Source organism: Mesocricetus auratus, unplaced genomic scaffold, assembly GCF_017639785.1.
Source record: "Mesocricetus auratus isolate SY011 unplaced genomic scaffold, BCM_Maur_2.0 Super-Scaffold_100009, whole genome shotgun sequence".
In the NCBI taxonomy this organism is placed as follows: domain Eukaryota; kingdom Metazoa; phylum Chordata; class Mammalia; order Rodentia; family Cricetidae; genus Mesocricetus; species Mesocricetus auratus.
In genome coordinates this window covers 27,386,655-27,400,430 of record NW_024429193.1, presented here as the reverse complement: position 1 = coordinate 27,400,430, position 13,776 = coordinate 27,386,655, and the positions used below count along the sequence as shown (strand labels likewise).

Genomic DNA, 13,776 nt, shown 5'->3' with positions numbered 1-13,776 from the left:
CTCCGTGACTTAGCGGCACTCTTCCATTTGCTTGTCCCTCCCCCTTGCTGGACATTTAAAACACTGTCTTCCGGTTTTCTAACTCGACTGAAGCTCCTCCGGTCTGTTTGCCTCCTTGCCTTTTCTTTAGCAACCTGCTGAAAGTCACCCATGCTTGTCTTTGACTCCCTTTGATGGTGGTGGCTCCTTTATGTACATTCCGTATTTGAGGTCTTTGGAACATCCACAGGGTCAAAGTGACTGCTGCATGTTGTTAGTGAGGGCAAGCGACAGTCCCCCACCTGTCCCGATGTTGCTGCCCCTTCCTCACTGTCTGTCCCCAGCTCATTCACTGGGGCCCTGGATGCTCTTTGCTCTGATTCCAAAAATAGATGCTCTGCAGGGCTCTCTGTAAGGGAAGCTGAGACCATCTGAAAACCTCTTTTCTTCTATAAAAGACAAAGACACTGGGGTTTTTCTTTCCTCAGATTTATTTTTGGGTACATTGGTGCTTGCCTGCCTGCATATCTGTGTGAGGGTACCATATCTCCTGGAGCTGGAGTTACAGACAGTTGCAAGCTGCCATGTGGGTGCTGGGCACTGAACCCCGGGTCCTCTAGAAGAGGAGTCAGTGCTCTTAACCACTGAGCCATCTCCCCAGCTCCCAAACTGAAACTTCGCTCAGCAGCTATCTAAAGATGATATTTGCAAATGAAATTTGATGGCTTCTTCAAGGAGCCATGCTTCCTAGCCTGGGCATCCATTGGCTGCTGGTGTCCTTCATGGGTTTTCTGAGTGTGAGGGGGAAAATGCTTTCCCTCTTTATTCCTGTCACACCCATGTGATGTAACCAGGAATACAGGAAATGGGAGTCACAAAATATACTATGTGCCCTTCTAGATCAGTGGTTCTCAACCTGTGGATCTTGACCCATTTAGGGTCACATATCAGATTTTTACATTGCAATTCACAACAGTAGCAACATTAGAGTTATGAAGTAACAAAAAAGTTAGTTTTGTAGTTGGACATCACCACAACATGAAGAACTTTACTAAAGGGTTTCAGCATTAGGAAGGTTAGAGTACTGCAGTTCTAGATGTAAATGTTACATAAATGTCATTTATTATTTAAATAATAATTTAAAATAATTTCAGATGGGTTTAGATCTGGATAAAGTAGTGCCCTGGAGGATAATTGTTTTTTCCCAGAATTCAGAACACTCAGTCATTCACGGGTACTCTGCTTCTTTCAACAAACTGTATTTGTCCCGTTTTTCTTCTCACTCTGCCTCTTTGGTATTTCTATTAGTCTTTCTCTTGGGGGGTTGTTCCTGGTTTCCTCAGCTATGAAACCCATACTATCTACTTCCCAGGGGTGTTATTTATTCATCAGCCTCTCCTTCCCTCTCCACTTACTGCCTTGTTTTCCTCCTTCCTACATTCATCTTTCCTCCTTCCCCTTTTTCCATCATTTCTTTCCCTTCCCTTCCTTCCTCCCTGCTTCCTTCCCTCCCTCTCTCCCCCTTCCTCCCTCTCTCCCTTCCTCCCTTCCCCCTTCTTCCCTCTCTCCCCTCCTCCTTCCTTTCCTTCCTCCCTGCTTCCTTCCTTCCCTGCTTGATTCCCTCCCTCCCTCCCTCCCTCTCTCCCTTCCTTTCTTTGACAGGGTCACACACAACTCACTCTGTAGCAGAGAATAGCCTTGAACTTCCAATGAATTCCTTGAACACTGTCTTCTGAGTGCTGGAGTTACAGTCACGAGCCAACACTACACCTGACCTTCCATCCAATTTTCAACCAGTATTTCCTGGACTTCTCCTATGTCCCAGATGTTACAGCCATGAAAATCTCCAAATCTTCCCATGGAGCTCACACATGTGTTAGAGTTGCAGTACCCGCATACAGAGCAGCATGACAATGCCCAGTGCACCAAGTGCACGTCAACAGTGCTGTCGGGATCAACACCTGTGGGCTCTCCAGCTGCTGGGTCGTTGGAAGTCTGTGACAGCCTCAGTGTTTATATTAGTTAGGCTTCCGTTGTGCTCCATTGGAAATGTTGGTTGGACTTTAAACTACAAAGACAGAAGTTTAGTTGAGGTGAACAGAAGAGCCATCAAGCTGACCGTGGTGAGCACAAGTTGACCCTAGGGTTTCTGTCTCTTGAACTAGTAAGATGTGAGCTTCTCTTGGTCCTACTGGGTGTCAGTAGGTAAGTGAGTTAAAGGGTGAGGCAAGAGCCGCTCCCAGGTCCAAACCTTAAGGAGGCACTTACTCAAAAGGCAAGGTCAGCACTAAAGATCAAGAGCCTCCTTAAATCTCACACCTTGGTCTCTGGTTTTCCTCAACCTAGCTGAAGGCAACTCATGAAAAGTCTGAATCTAAAGAACTTTTGTTGTCAGATGCAGTTCAAGCATGGAGGCAGGAGAAGCCCAAGTTCAAGTCTAGCCAGCAATATAAAATAAAAAGAGGGAAGGAGGGAGGAGCCAGAGGGAGGGGGGAAAGAGGGAATGAGGGAGAGGGTGTGGTGAGGGACAGGCAAGCTGCTGGATGAGGGGCTCAAGCTAACTTTGGCGAGCAGACCTGAGCCAGGTCGAGCACTCATGTTGCCACGGGGGCCCCACACTTGGTACATGAAGATGACTTTGGTCAGTTACAAACTCTGTCCAGCTGACTTACCTGTCTACGAATTCAGACAGAAAATTCTGGCATGTGCATGCGCGTGTGCACATACACACACACACACACACACACACACACACAGGCACGCATGCACGCACTCACGCATGTAGGCACCCACCCACGCACGCACACATACCAGCTTCAGCAACATCATTTCAATCAAATCTCCATAGCACGGGGCTCTGTTTCATATGAAAACAAGTGAAATGGGAATTCACCTGACATTATCGCACTTGCTTTTAACGTTTTCTTGCTAACTTAGCGCCTCTTTTCTCCTACCTCCTCTTACTTCTCTCTGTCCTGGATGGCTTCTTTACGCTTCAGTGACCTGAAAAGCATTGAAAGGTGTCTCCCTTGTGACCAGGTAAAAGCTCACTCGGGGCCACCAGCAACCAGACAGGATCCCAAAGGGCACCCTTTCTCATTCCATTCCTCCCTTCTGTCTTTCTGTCCTGGCGTCTTGCTCGAGAGGCTCAATTCTTGCACAACAACTGATCTTTTTCCTGTTAGAAGACAGAAAGGCCGTTATTAATTCGTCCTCACGTTAATATACTTCATTTCCTTTCATCTTTATTACCCATCTATATCTTCCTCAGAGGTCTTGTTTACATAAAACAGAACTCTTGGATGCAGAAAGAATTTAATGAGTCTTAGCATAACCACTACAGAGTGAACACCCTGCACTCACCCTTTATAATTAGGAATCATTTGACTGTATTTAAAAACGTCTTCAGCAAGTGGTGCCAAGCAGCTTCTTTCGACATTTTTTTTTTCTTTTTTCTTAGTACCAGAAAGATCAGCTATTACCAAATTATGAGCTTGGTCCATAACATTCTGGCACTAACTCTAATAGAAGGAGCATAATATCTCAAACTGGTTACAGAGTGTGGCTTAAACCTTTTGGCTCTCCCTACCCTTTCCTTCCTTCCCTTCCTCCCTTCTTCCCTCCCTCCCTCCCTCCTTCCCTCCCTCCCTCCCTCCCTTCCTGTCTCCCTCCCTCCCTTCCTCCCTCCCTCCCTTCCTTGTCAAGCTTGGACATGCAGGTAAAGCATTACACAGTTAAAGGAGACTCCAGGGACATCAAGTCTCTCAAAGCCACTCACGTCCAATTTGCTCTGAAGGACATCTCTTACAGGCCGGCCTGAGAGGCTGAGCTGTCGCCCAATGAGTTTTTAATTCAGGTCATACCATTTCAGGTGATCCCATTTCAACAACCAGTTTGAGGACCTGGCATTGTTGACAAAAAACAAGGGTGGGAAGCATAAATTCTGTTTCGTGAGATGAGAAAGACCGTGAGTTCAGGGAATGTATCATCTGTGTCTGAAGCATGACTAGGAGTTTGCTAGGGAGGTAGAGAGGAAGGACAGGGCAGACGGAAGTTCCATGAAAGCAGAGACAAAGCAGCATGGCCGTCCCCGGGGATATAGTAGAGGCCACCGCAGCCTGGCAGAATTGGTTTAAGGGAGATTTGACTGGATTGAAGACGAACAATGCTGAGTGAGTGAAGGGTCTTACACACACACGATTAATAAAGTGATGGGTTTCATGGAGGTTATCTCCCTCAGTGTTTGGGAGTCCTAAGTACAGTCCACAAGGAAGTTCACTTTTCAAAGTGTTTTCCCTAAGCAGGACACTGAGCTAGGTGTCAGAATGGAACACAAAAATGTAGCTTACAGTCCATGTGGGAAGACAGAGGTTCATGACTCACCGCATGTGAAGACAATGTGAGACAGGGGAGGAATGCAACATGGATAAACCAGGCAGACAGGACAGAGCAATTAATACCATCTGCAAAACCTCCGAGACAGGTTGGCTGGTAGAAAATCTATGTTCAGGGGCCGGGAAGAGTGCTCAGTGGTTAGGACCACAGACTGCTCTCACAGAGGACTCAAAGTCAACTCCCAGCATCTACATGAGGTGGCTCACAGCCACCTGTGACATCATCACCAGATGCTTCTGTCCTCCCTGGGTGCCTGCATTCATAAAATTAAACATAAAAATAAAGCTTTAAACAACAGAAAGAGAAAGGTGAGAGCCCAGGGGGTACAGGATGCCAGCTTTTGCTTCCTGGCTTCCATGGTGTGAGCGTCTTCTCTCTCTCTCTCTCTCTCTCTCTCTCTCTCTCTCTCTCTCTCTCTCTCTCTCTCTCTCTCTCTCTCTCTCTCTCTCTCTCTCTCTCTCTCTCTCTCTCTCTCTCTCTCTCTCTCTCTCTCTCTCTCTCTCTCTCTCTCTCTCTCTCTCTCTCTCTCTCTCCCTCTCTCTCTCTCCTCTCTCTCTCTCTCTCTCTCTCTCTCTCTCTCTCTCTCTCCCTCTCTCTCTCTCTCTCCCTCTCTCTCTCTCTCTCCCTCTCTCTCTCCCCTCTCTCTCTCTCTCTCTCTCTCTCTCTCTCTCCTCCTCTCTCTCTCTCCTCTCTCTCCTCTCTCCCTCTCCCTCTCTCCCCTCTCTCTCCTCTCTCTCTGTCTGTCTCTCTGTCTGTCTCTCTCCTCTCTCTCCTCTCTCTCTCTCTCTCTCTCTCTCTCTCTCTCTCTCTCTCTCCCCCTCCTCTCTCTCCTCTCTCCCCCTCTCTCTCTCTCTCTCTCTCTCTCTCTCTCCTCTCTCCCCCTCTCTCCCCCTCTCTCTCTCTCTCTCTCTCTCTCTCTCTCTCTCTCTCCTCTCTCCCCTTTCTCTCCTCTCTCTCTCCTCTCTCTCTCCTCTCTCTCTCTCCCTCTCTCTCTCTCTCTCTCCTCTCCCCCTCTCTCTCCTTTCTCTCTCCCCCCTCTCTCTCTCCTCTCTCTCTCTCTCTCTCTCTCTCTCTCTCTCTCTCTCTCTCTCTCTCTCTCTCTCTCTCTCTCTCTCTCTCTCTCTCTCTCTCCCCATTCTCCCACCATGATGGGCTGAGCCGTCTGAGACCGTGAGCCAAGTGAAATAACTTCCCTTTTAAACTGTTCCTCTCCTGTACTGAGTCCCAGGGATGAGAAAGCCAAGTGTCCCAGAGGAATATCATAAAACAACGACAAGCACACGCAAGGTGAAAGGAATGACCAAACAAGGTAAACAGGACTTTATGTGGAGGAAAAGAGTTTGTCTTTGAAATAGAACACGGTGGTAGAAAACATGAGGTGAGTTTACAGGAGGCTGTGGACCTCAAACTAAAAACCCTAGGCTCTGTCCAGGAGAAAATGGATTATTTTAAAACTTATTTACTTATGTATTTATTTAGGTATGAGTGTTCTGGTTGCAGGTAGGCAGTTTCCTAAAAGATGCCATCAGATCTCATTTTAGATGGTTGTGAGCCACCATGTGCTTGCTGGGAATTGTGCTTAGAACCTCTGGAAGAGCAGCCAGTGAGTGCTCTTAACTACTGAGCCATCTCTCCAGCCATGAATTATTTTAATACTCCATTAGCTAAATTATAGATTAATAAAATATTACTTAGAGCTAGGTATGCTAACTCAGTTCTGTAATCAATCATAGGGAGGCTGAGGCCAAAGAACTCTTTCAATTTTGAAGTCAATCTCTTCTATGTGGGTATTTCCAGGCCAATCTGGACTACAGAGTAAGACCTTATGGAAAGTAAACAAACAGAACAACAGAAAATTCTACAGAGAGATGTTTCATCAAAGTACAGTCTAAGGAACAAGGACAGATGTATTCTGGACTTGGTGGGAGAATGTAGAGGCTCATTTATTCATTTGTTGGCCTACTATCCCTAGCCTCAAGGAACACAGCTTCTTTTTGAGTGGCAGAGAGATCCTGGGAAAACAATGGGTTAATTGTCCCTGGGTATGTCTCTTTTTTATTCACATCACTGAGCTCCCAGGAGGGTGGAGAAGCATTCATCAGAGACTTTTATAAGAAAATAATCCTACCCTAATCAACTCAATACCAGGACCAAGGTGCCATTAGTTAATGATGCTGGCCAAGTCCTTTGAAGTTCAAACGAACAATAAACACACTACAAATTGTTAGTAGCCAAATGAAGGAGAGACATCTCTGCAACACTCACACAAAAGGTCTGAGGACTCCTTGGTGGCTGTCCCCACACCTTCTCATTTACTGTGAATCCTTGGGACACTGTCCCGGGAAGCTCAACTTTCTTGAGTCTTGGACGAGCTGGGACGAGCTGGGGTTCGATTGCCTTTCGGAGACTCCACAAGAGTCTAGAGCATAGGTAAAGGTAGGAAGCCCTGCTCATCTTCACTGCCTCCATGTCCTCTGTGGTCCTCTCCTTCCTCTCCCTCTCCAGCACACATCTTGTCTCATCCAGACCACACCCATCTCTTCCCCTCTTCCTGAGCATGGAGCTGACCTCCCCCAGGCCCTACTTGCAGGCTGGATCTGTGATACACAGAGGAGCCACATGGTCACTGCTACACAGGGGGACCTTTGGTTACCAAGATCCATCCCCCTTCTTGGCAGCAGAAATCATAGCTCACATTTTCCCCCATGTTTAAACTAAAAGCTACAGATGCGATACCTCCTGAGAACAGAATCAGAGCATTTTACGTCTCACTGGTTGCATAAGGAGTAAGGTGCCATTGCATTCTGAATGTTTATCAGAGGGGCTGCAATGTCCTTTCCATTGCATTCTGAATGTTTACCTGAGGGGTTGCCATGTCCTTTCCATTGCATTCTGAATGTTTACCTGAGGGGCTGCCACACCCTTTCCAGAAAGGTACTGTGAACCCCGGTGACCACCTAGTTCAGCTCTGTCTCCATCTGCAGTGTCCTCCCCCATCCAGCTGGCTTCATGCTTCCTCCACTAGATAAAATCTCATCTAGGAGATACTGTGCCCTGACATCAGGTACTCTCTCCTCTCTGCGTGTCTGGCTCCTTAGTTAACATACATTAATCTGTTTGCTAACTAGTTGTGTGTTTACTAACCTATGCTTTACAGTATTTTCACAGGAGAGTGTGAACTTGAACACAATTGAGAAAAAAATAGTTTTCTTTTTTTTAAATTTTTTTATGTGCATTGAGTTGAAGGTGTCAGAGCCCCTGGAACTGGAGTTACAGACAGTTGTGAGCTGCCATGTGGGTGCTGGGAATTGAACCTGGGTTCTCTGGAAGAACAGTCAGTGCTCTTAACTGCTGAGCCATCTCTCCAGCCCCAAAAAAATGTTTTTCTATTCTACGGGAAAAGCCTTGATATTGAAAGTGGTGGCGCACACCTTTAATCCCAGCACTTGGGAGGCAGAGGCAAGTGGATCTCTATAAGTTTGAGGTCTACCTGGTCTACAGAGCGAGTTCCTGGACAGGCAAGACTATTACACAGAGAAACCCTGTCTCAAAAAAAAGTCTCACCCAAACTATATCATTGTGAGTGTTTTCATGACTGACACTAGTTTATTAACTCTTAAATTCTCATAACAAATAGAATGGACCCCACTTGAAGATGAGGAAACTGAGTCCCAGAGAAGGTAAGAAATTCATTCAGTGTGATAAATATAAATGTTTGAGCTGGGATTCGAGCACAAGAAGACTGGAAAGAAGACCTGTGTTCTCATCATACACCCTTTCCAAAGTGATCATGCATTTGTCTCGTCAGGCTGGGTTGTATAGGGACAGGCAGGTTGTGACTATATTCTAGTGCCTAGAACAGCATGAGTAGTATAGCACTCCATGAACACTAGCACAATGAATGACATTTATGGGTACTTGCACAAGCTAAGTCAAAGACCATTAACTTTGCATGAATGGACCAAAGAGTTCAATCCTAGTCTCTGTTAAAGAAGAAAATGAAAACAAAAAGAAACAGAAAGAACTGTGATACCAGTTGTTAGTAGCAGAGCCAGGACTAGACTCCACATCTCTAGTCTAGCTGACCAACAAATGATTTAAAATTAATATGAGATTAAAAGCCATAACGGATTTTGGGTATTTGTAATCTCAGTACCTGGGAGGATGAAGGAGGAGGATTTGAGTTCAAGACCTTAACTCTGACCTATACAGTAAAACCCTTGACTCAAAAAGAAAGACTCAGGAAAGGGAAAAGGGATTAGAGTAACAGACACTTACATCCCTCCACTTTTATGCGAAGCTATTTCTAGCCACAAGATGTTGGTGATTGGAGGAATAGGAAACTGCCCTGGTCCCAGTGAGCTGGAAGGGGAACCTAGGTATTCCTTTGCCTCCAAAATATCTTTAGTGTCACAGTCAGCAAACCACCAAGTATTTCCTAGCCAACATCATCATCGTTAATATGGTCTAGTTCTCCCAACGTCTCCTTCTCCTCCCTCCAGCTTCCGCCGGCACACAGCAGGGTACTCGGTGGCTGTTGACAGCAAGCACAGGACCCCTGCATGCTCAAGCTAGATCTAATGCCAGCATGGAGAATGGTGGTGAGTAGACAGTTTCATCCAAGCTGAGGAGTTAGAGGCAGTTAATAGCTGCTGGGAGGGACAGAGTCAGCCTTCTGCAAGAGTGTTGCCTTTGGCGTGCTAAGCTTGCACTAATGGAAAGTCAAACATCCAAGAACACATGGATAGAAAAAATAGGGCTTGGTAGCATTAAAAAAGAGAAGGGAGACACAAAGTTGGGTGGGTTAGTATGGTGGTCTGAATGCTAATGGTCCCCAACGGCTCTTATTTTTGAATACATGGTCCCCAGTTAATGGAACCATTTGGGCAGGATTAGGACATATGGCCTTGTTGGAGGAGCTGTGTCACTGGCAGTGGCCTTTGAGATCTCAAAAGGCCACACTATTCCCAGTTAGCTCTCCACCTGTGCGTGTTGTCTCAAGATATGAGATCTCAGCTACTGCCCCAGAACCAAGTCTGCCTTCCTGCTGCCGTGCACCTTGCCATGATGGTTAAGAGCTCACCCTCTGAAACTGTAAGCCCCAAGTAAACTCCTCCTTCCATGAGCTGCTTTCAATGTAGTGTCTTATCACAGCCACAAAACAGCAAGTAAGACATTTTGGAGAAAGGGGATGGATTCGCACGAAGTTGGGGAGGAGGTGAATATAGTGGAAACATTTTGTATGAAATTAAAAGAATCCATCTTACAGAGGAAGAAGAGGGAGGCAAGAAGAGGAGGAGGACGAGAAGAGGGGAGGAGGAAGAGGAGGAGAAGGAAAATCAAATTCAAATAGTGACCCCACAGTCTTCAAGAGCATCTTAGTGGCAAGCTGACTGTACAAAAATGCACACGGTTTACGATGAACCAACTTAGAGATTAACAGTGTGGGACGCAAATGTCTGTTGTTCTAAGTCACTGAGAGTGCAACTTTGTCTATGACTCAACACACCCTTACCCAGCCTCTCACTGTGATGGGGGTCCTCGAGTTCAAGACATCACAGCAGTGTTCTCATGGGTGCTCCACACCCCCTCTCTTCCCCTTCATACAGCACAGAACCCAATCATACGACCCTCTTGTTGCTGTGTTCCAAACTGCATGGGTAGCGGAAGGAAGCAGTCAGATGGTAGCCACCTTGTTCATGTTTCAAACTACAGCAGCTTTTACAGAAGTTATAGACAAACTCACAGGGACCTGGGTGAAATGATGCCAGAAACAATGAGGAACCAAAAGAGAGAAATTAAAAACTCAAAAGATGTTCACAATTATGATCATTTCCTATGGGCTAATTGGTCCTCCACCCATCACGTACTGGATCTAAAACAAAAATACCATAAAAGTAAATTATCCTCTCAGATTACAGAAGAAAAACATTGAACTTGAGAGTGCCTGAGCTACTTCCCAAGACCCCACTGTCTTATAAATGGTAGGGCAATTTGAATATAAATATGTCTGCCCCAGAGCCTGGCTCTTCACCCCCATCTCCGTGAAAGAAATGAGCTATTTTCTGAGCTGCCTCAGAGAAAGGACGTCTAATTCCTGAGTCACCATTCTCATATGCCAACCTTACCACTAATTTGTTGGGCGTCACCTCAGCAAGATGCCTGTAGGTATTTTTTTTACTTGAAAACTGAGAGATTCTGCCAGTTACCACCCAGTACCCCATGAGCTAGAGTGAAGGGAGGTATGTAACACTTGAGAAGAAAGACTGAAAAGTGTTATAAATAGCATGATTACAAGCAGCCATAATTCAGATAGAGAATGTCGTGTGCAAGTTCAAACATAAGCTGGAATTAAGCCTCATAAATATAAAAGAATGGAAGGCATACAGCTCTTTGCATTTTAACAATAACTATGTAATCTAATCTTAGGTTAGCCAGGCATCCCAATAGCATCCTCAGAAAGACAGCCTGAGAGGCAGAGGTACATCCTCACCACCACCAACGTTTTGAGTATGTGGCTAACCTGAGACACAGCTGTAATAACTGTTAGGACAAATTATAGTAGTAAGAGTTGACAGTTTGTACCACGTGTATGACTTCCAAGCTCTTTATGTTAAGGCACTCTTTATAACAATCCTAGGGAAGCACGTTCTTTTAATGGTAACTAAGTGACAGTTACTGAGTCACAAAGCCATAAATGGCAACACTAGAATAAAAAACTAGGCAATCTCAACTGGGCAAGGTGGAGTACACCTGCAATTCTAATGCTGCTGTGCTTAAGGAAAAAAGATAGTAAGTTCAAGGCTGACCTGAGCTACTTCATGAGTTCAAACCAGGCTGGGCTAATGTAAGCATTTCTCTTAAAAACCAAAACCAAAAAAATCACAGAATAAAACAGGAATCTAGGTACTTCCAGAAAGTATTGCTACATATGTGTGAGAGCTGAAAAATCTGTTTTCTTCTTCCATTGGTTTGTTCCTTCATTCTTCCATTTTTGTGTTTGTACCATTTTATTGTTTTAAGTCTCTGGATCATTACCCAGAAGTTCAGCTGCAGGTTCATGAATATCACAGTAAATAACATCAAAACCACCACATGCACACAGTCTCTTTTTTCTCGTCAAATGTGCCCCTCCAGACAAGAATTTTAAGCAGGTTTTACATCAAGCTAACCCAAGCAGGAAGCATTTTGCCCAGATACACAGTAAACCAAGTTCTTTGTTTTCAGTGATAACAAGGTGAGTTCTTTGTAATCTCACACACTTCTGTCCTCCACCAAATCTCATTTCATTTCTCTCACCTGAAAACTGCCCCATATTGATGTCTTCTAGATAACTTTGTGAATGCAATATTGTATCAAGGTATTTGGGGATTGACTCTGAGAAATAAGGTAGGAAAGTCCATGCGCAGTGCCCAGGACCAACCTGTGTATTCAGGGCCGCCCTAGCCAGCTAAACTATGTTGCATGCACAGCACGTGGGGTGGGGGGTGGTCTCAGCACTGCAGTGGGTCCTAATGCCAGTCCTGGTGTGGGCACTTCTCAGGTACACCACCCTAAGAAATGATTAGTCACATATCACTCTGAGAAAGAGTGGTAGCTATGAACCCAAATCATTAAATATCTATATGTTTTATGTATGTACACATCCCTTTAAAATCATCTCTAGATTATGTGTGATACCTAATACAATGTAAATGTTTTATCAGTTATTATTATACTCTACTTTCTAGAGGATAATAACAAAACATCTATACATATTTGTAAACATGCAGGTTTCCCCCAAAATATTTCTAATCTGTAGTTGGATGTATTCTCAGATAAGCGATTCAGACAGGGCCAACCGCCTTTCCAAAGGACATATGATTGTATACAGAGAGAAGCCAAAGAAATTCACTTAAAGGCTACTTACTTTCACAATCTTGTGTCTTTCCATAACATTCCCATGGGTCAGCAATAACCAATTATATCATTTAATTAAGTTTTTCTTAAATAACTCCAAAAGTGGAAACAGAGTTAGCAAGAGAAGTGTGTTACTGAGACCAGTGGTTCTCAACCCCACCGGGGTGGCATACCAGATGTCCGGCATATCAGATGTTTACATTATGATTCATAACAGTAGCAAAATTAAAGTTATGAAGTAGCAAGAAAATAATTTTATGGGTGGGGGGTCACCATAACAAGAGGAACTGCACTAAAGGGACCACTGTCTTAGCCATCGAAAGATGACGTGTTAGTTTGGTAGGAAAAATATTTCTTCCCCTAAATAAAATTTTTAGATATATAAATGATATCTGATCCTTCACCAAAATAAACTACACCTTAAATATAAAGCTAATCAAACACCCAGCAAGAGTCATTCTAAGGTCCAACAAAATTAAAACACAACTCATCTGAGGAATCAGGTGGGTTAAACTGTATGCAATATTTTGAAAGAGACTATTTGAAAGGAGGCAGCGTCTGTTGGGGAAAAAATGTAGACGGCTGAAAACTCGGCGCAGTGCCAAGTCACATTCATTCGGTGGCACATGCCTGTGACTTGATACCTGAGAGGCTGAGGCAGTAAGATCACAAGTCCAGAGCTAGCCTGGGCTATGGAGTGAGAATTTCATTTAAAGAAAAAAAAAAAGACATACACGCTATCCAAACAATACAGAAACTTTGTTGTGTATGGATTTGATATTTGATAGGGAAATAAAAATATTTTTACAAATCGTGTTCCATGATCTGGGTAGAAATCAGGCAGTGGGTGGGGGGGATGAACTTCAGTCTCCATCTTACCCAAAACTCAAACAAGTTCCAAGTCTGTTCAGATTGAAGGAAGAAGACAAAAGGGTGGGGGTTGAGTGGGGGAAACTAGCGCAGTGGAGGATCTGATATCTCATCAAGAGGGACTGACAACGTCATGGGCTGGAGAAGGAAAATAAAGTCACCCTACAGAATGGCAGCTTCCTTTTAAAGAATAAACTAGAAACAGGAAAATGAAGAGGGAAGTAGGATGAAATCGACAGACTGTGCCATATCTAGAATATGAAAACCCAGTTGTAATCAGTTTTTGAATGATACTGAAGTAATACTAAGATGTAAGAAGAGTAAAGAAATATTCAGACCTTAAAATGTGATTAGGCAAAGGAAAAACAAAAAAGTATACACAATCCAAACAAAAAGAGAGGCACACTTACAGACACCTGCTTTTGGACAAAGAGGCCAACGACACACACCGGAGAAAGGACAGCACCTTTAACAAGTGGTGCTGTGTAGATGAACAGTTTCTGTCCCGCCAGCCTGGTCCTGCAGGAAGAATCCAAATAGAGCCATGTCACCCTCTAAGACTCAAATCCCAGCGTGGAGGAGGGGAAGTGGGCACCAAATCCCACCCCTACCCACGAGGCCATTCACAAATGG

General features: G+C 44.6%; 1 long non-coding RNA gene across 1 annotated transcript; it reads left to right on the top strand.

Annotated features, from left to right (window-relative positions):
• Positions 1 to 5,454: 5,454 nt before the first annotated feature.
• Positions 5,455 to 11,465, top strand: LOC110343309. The gene is made up of 4 exons (XR_005879320.1): positions 5,455 to 5,683; positions 8,012 to 8,054; positions 8,877 to 8,975; positions 9,644 to 11,465. It is a non-coding gene; the product is annotated as an uncharacterized LOC110343309 (long non-coding RNA).
• The last annotated feature ends 2,311 nt before the right edge of the window (positions 11,466 to 13,776 follow it).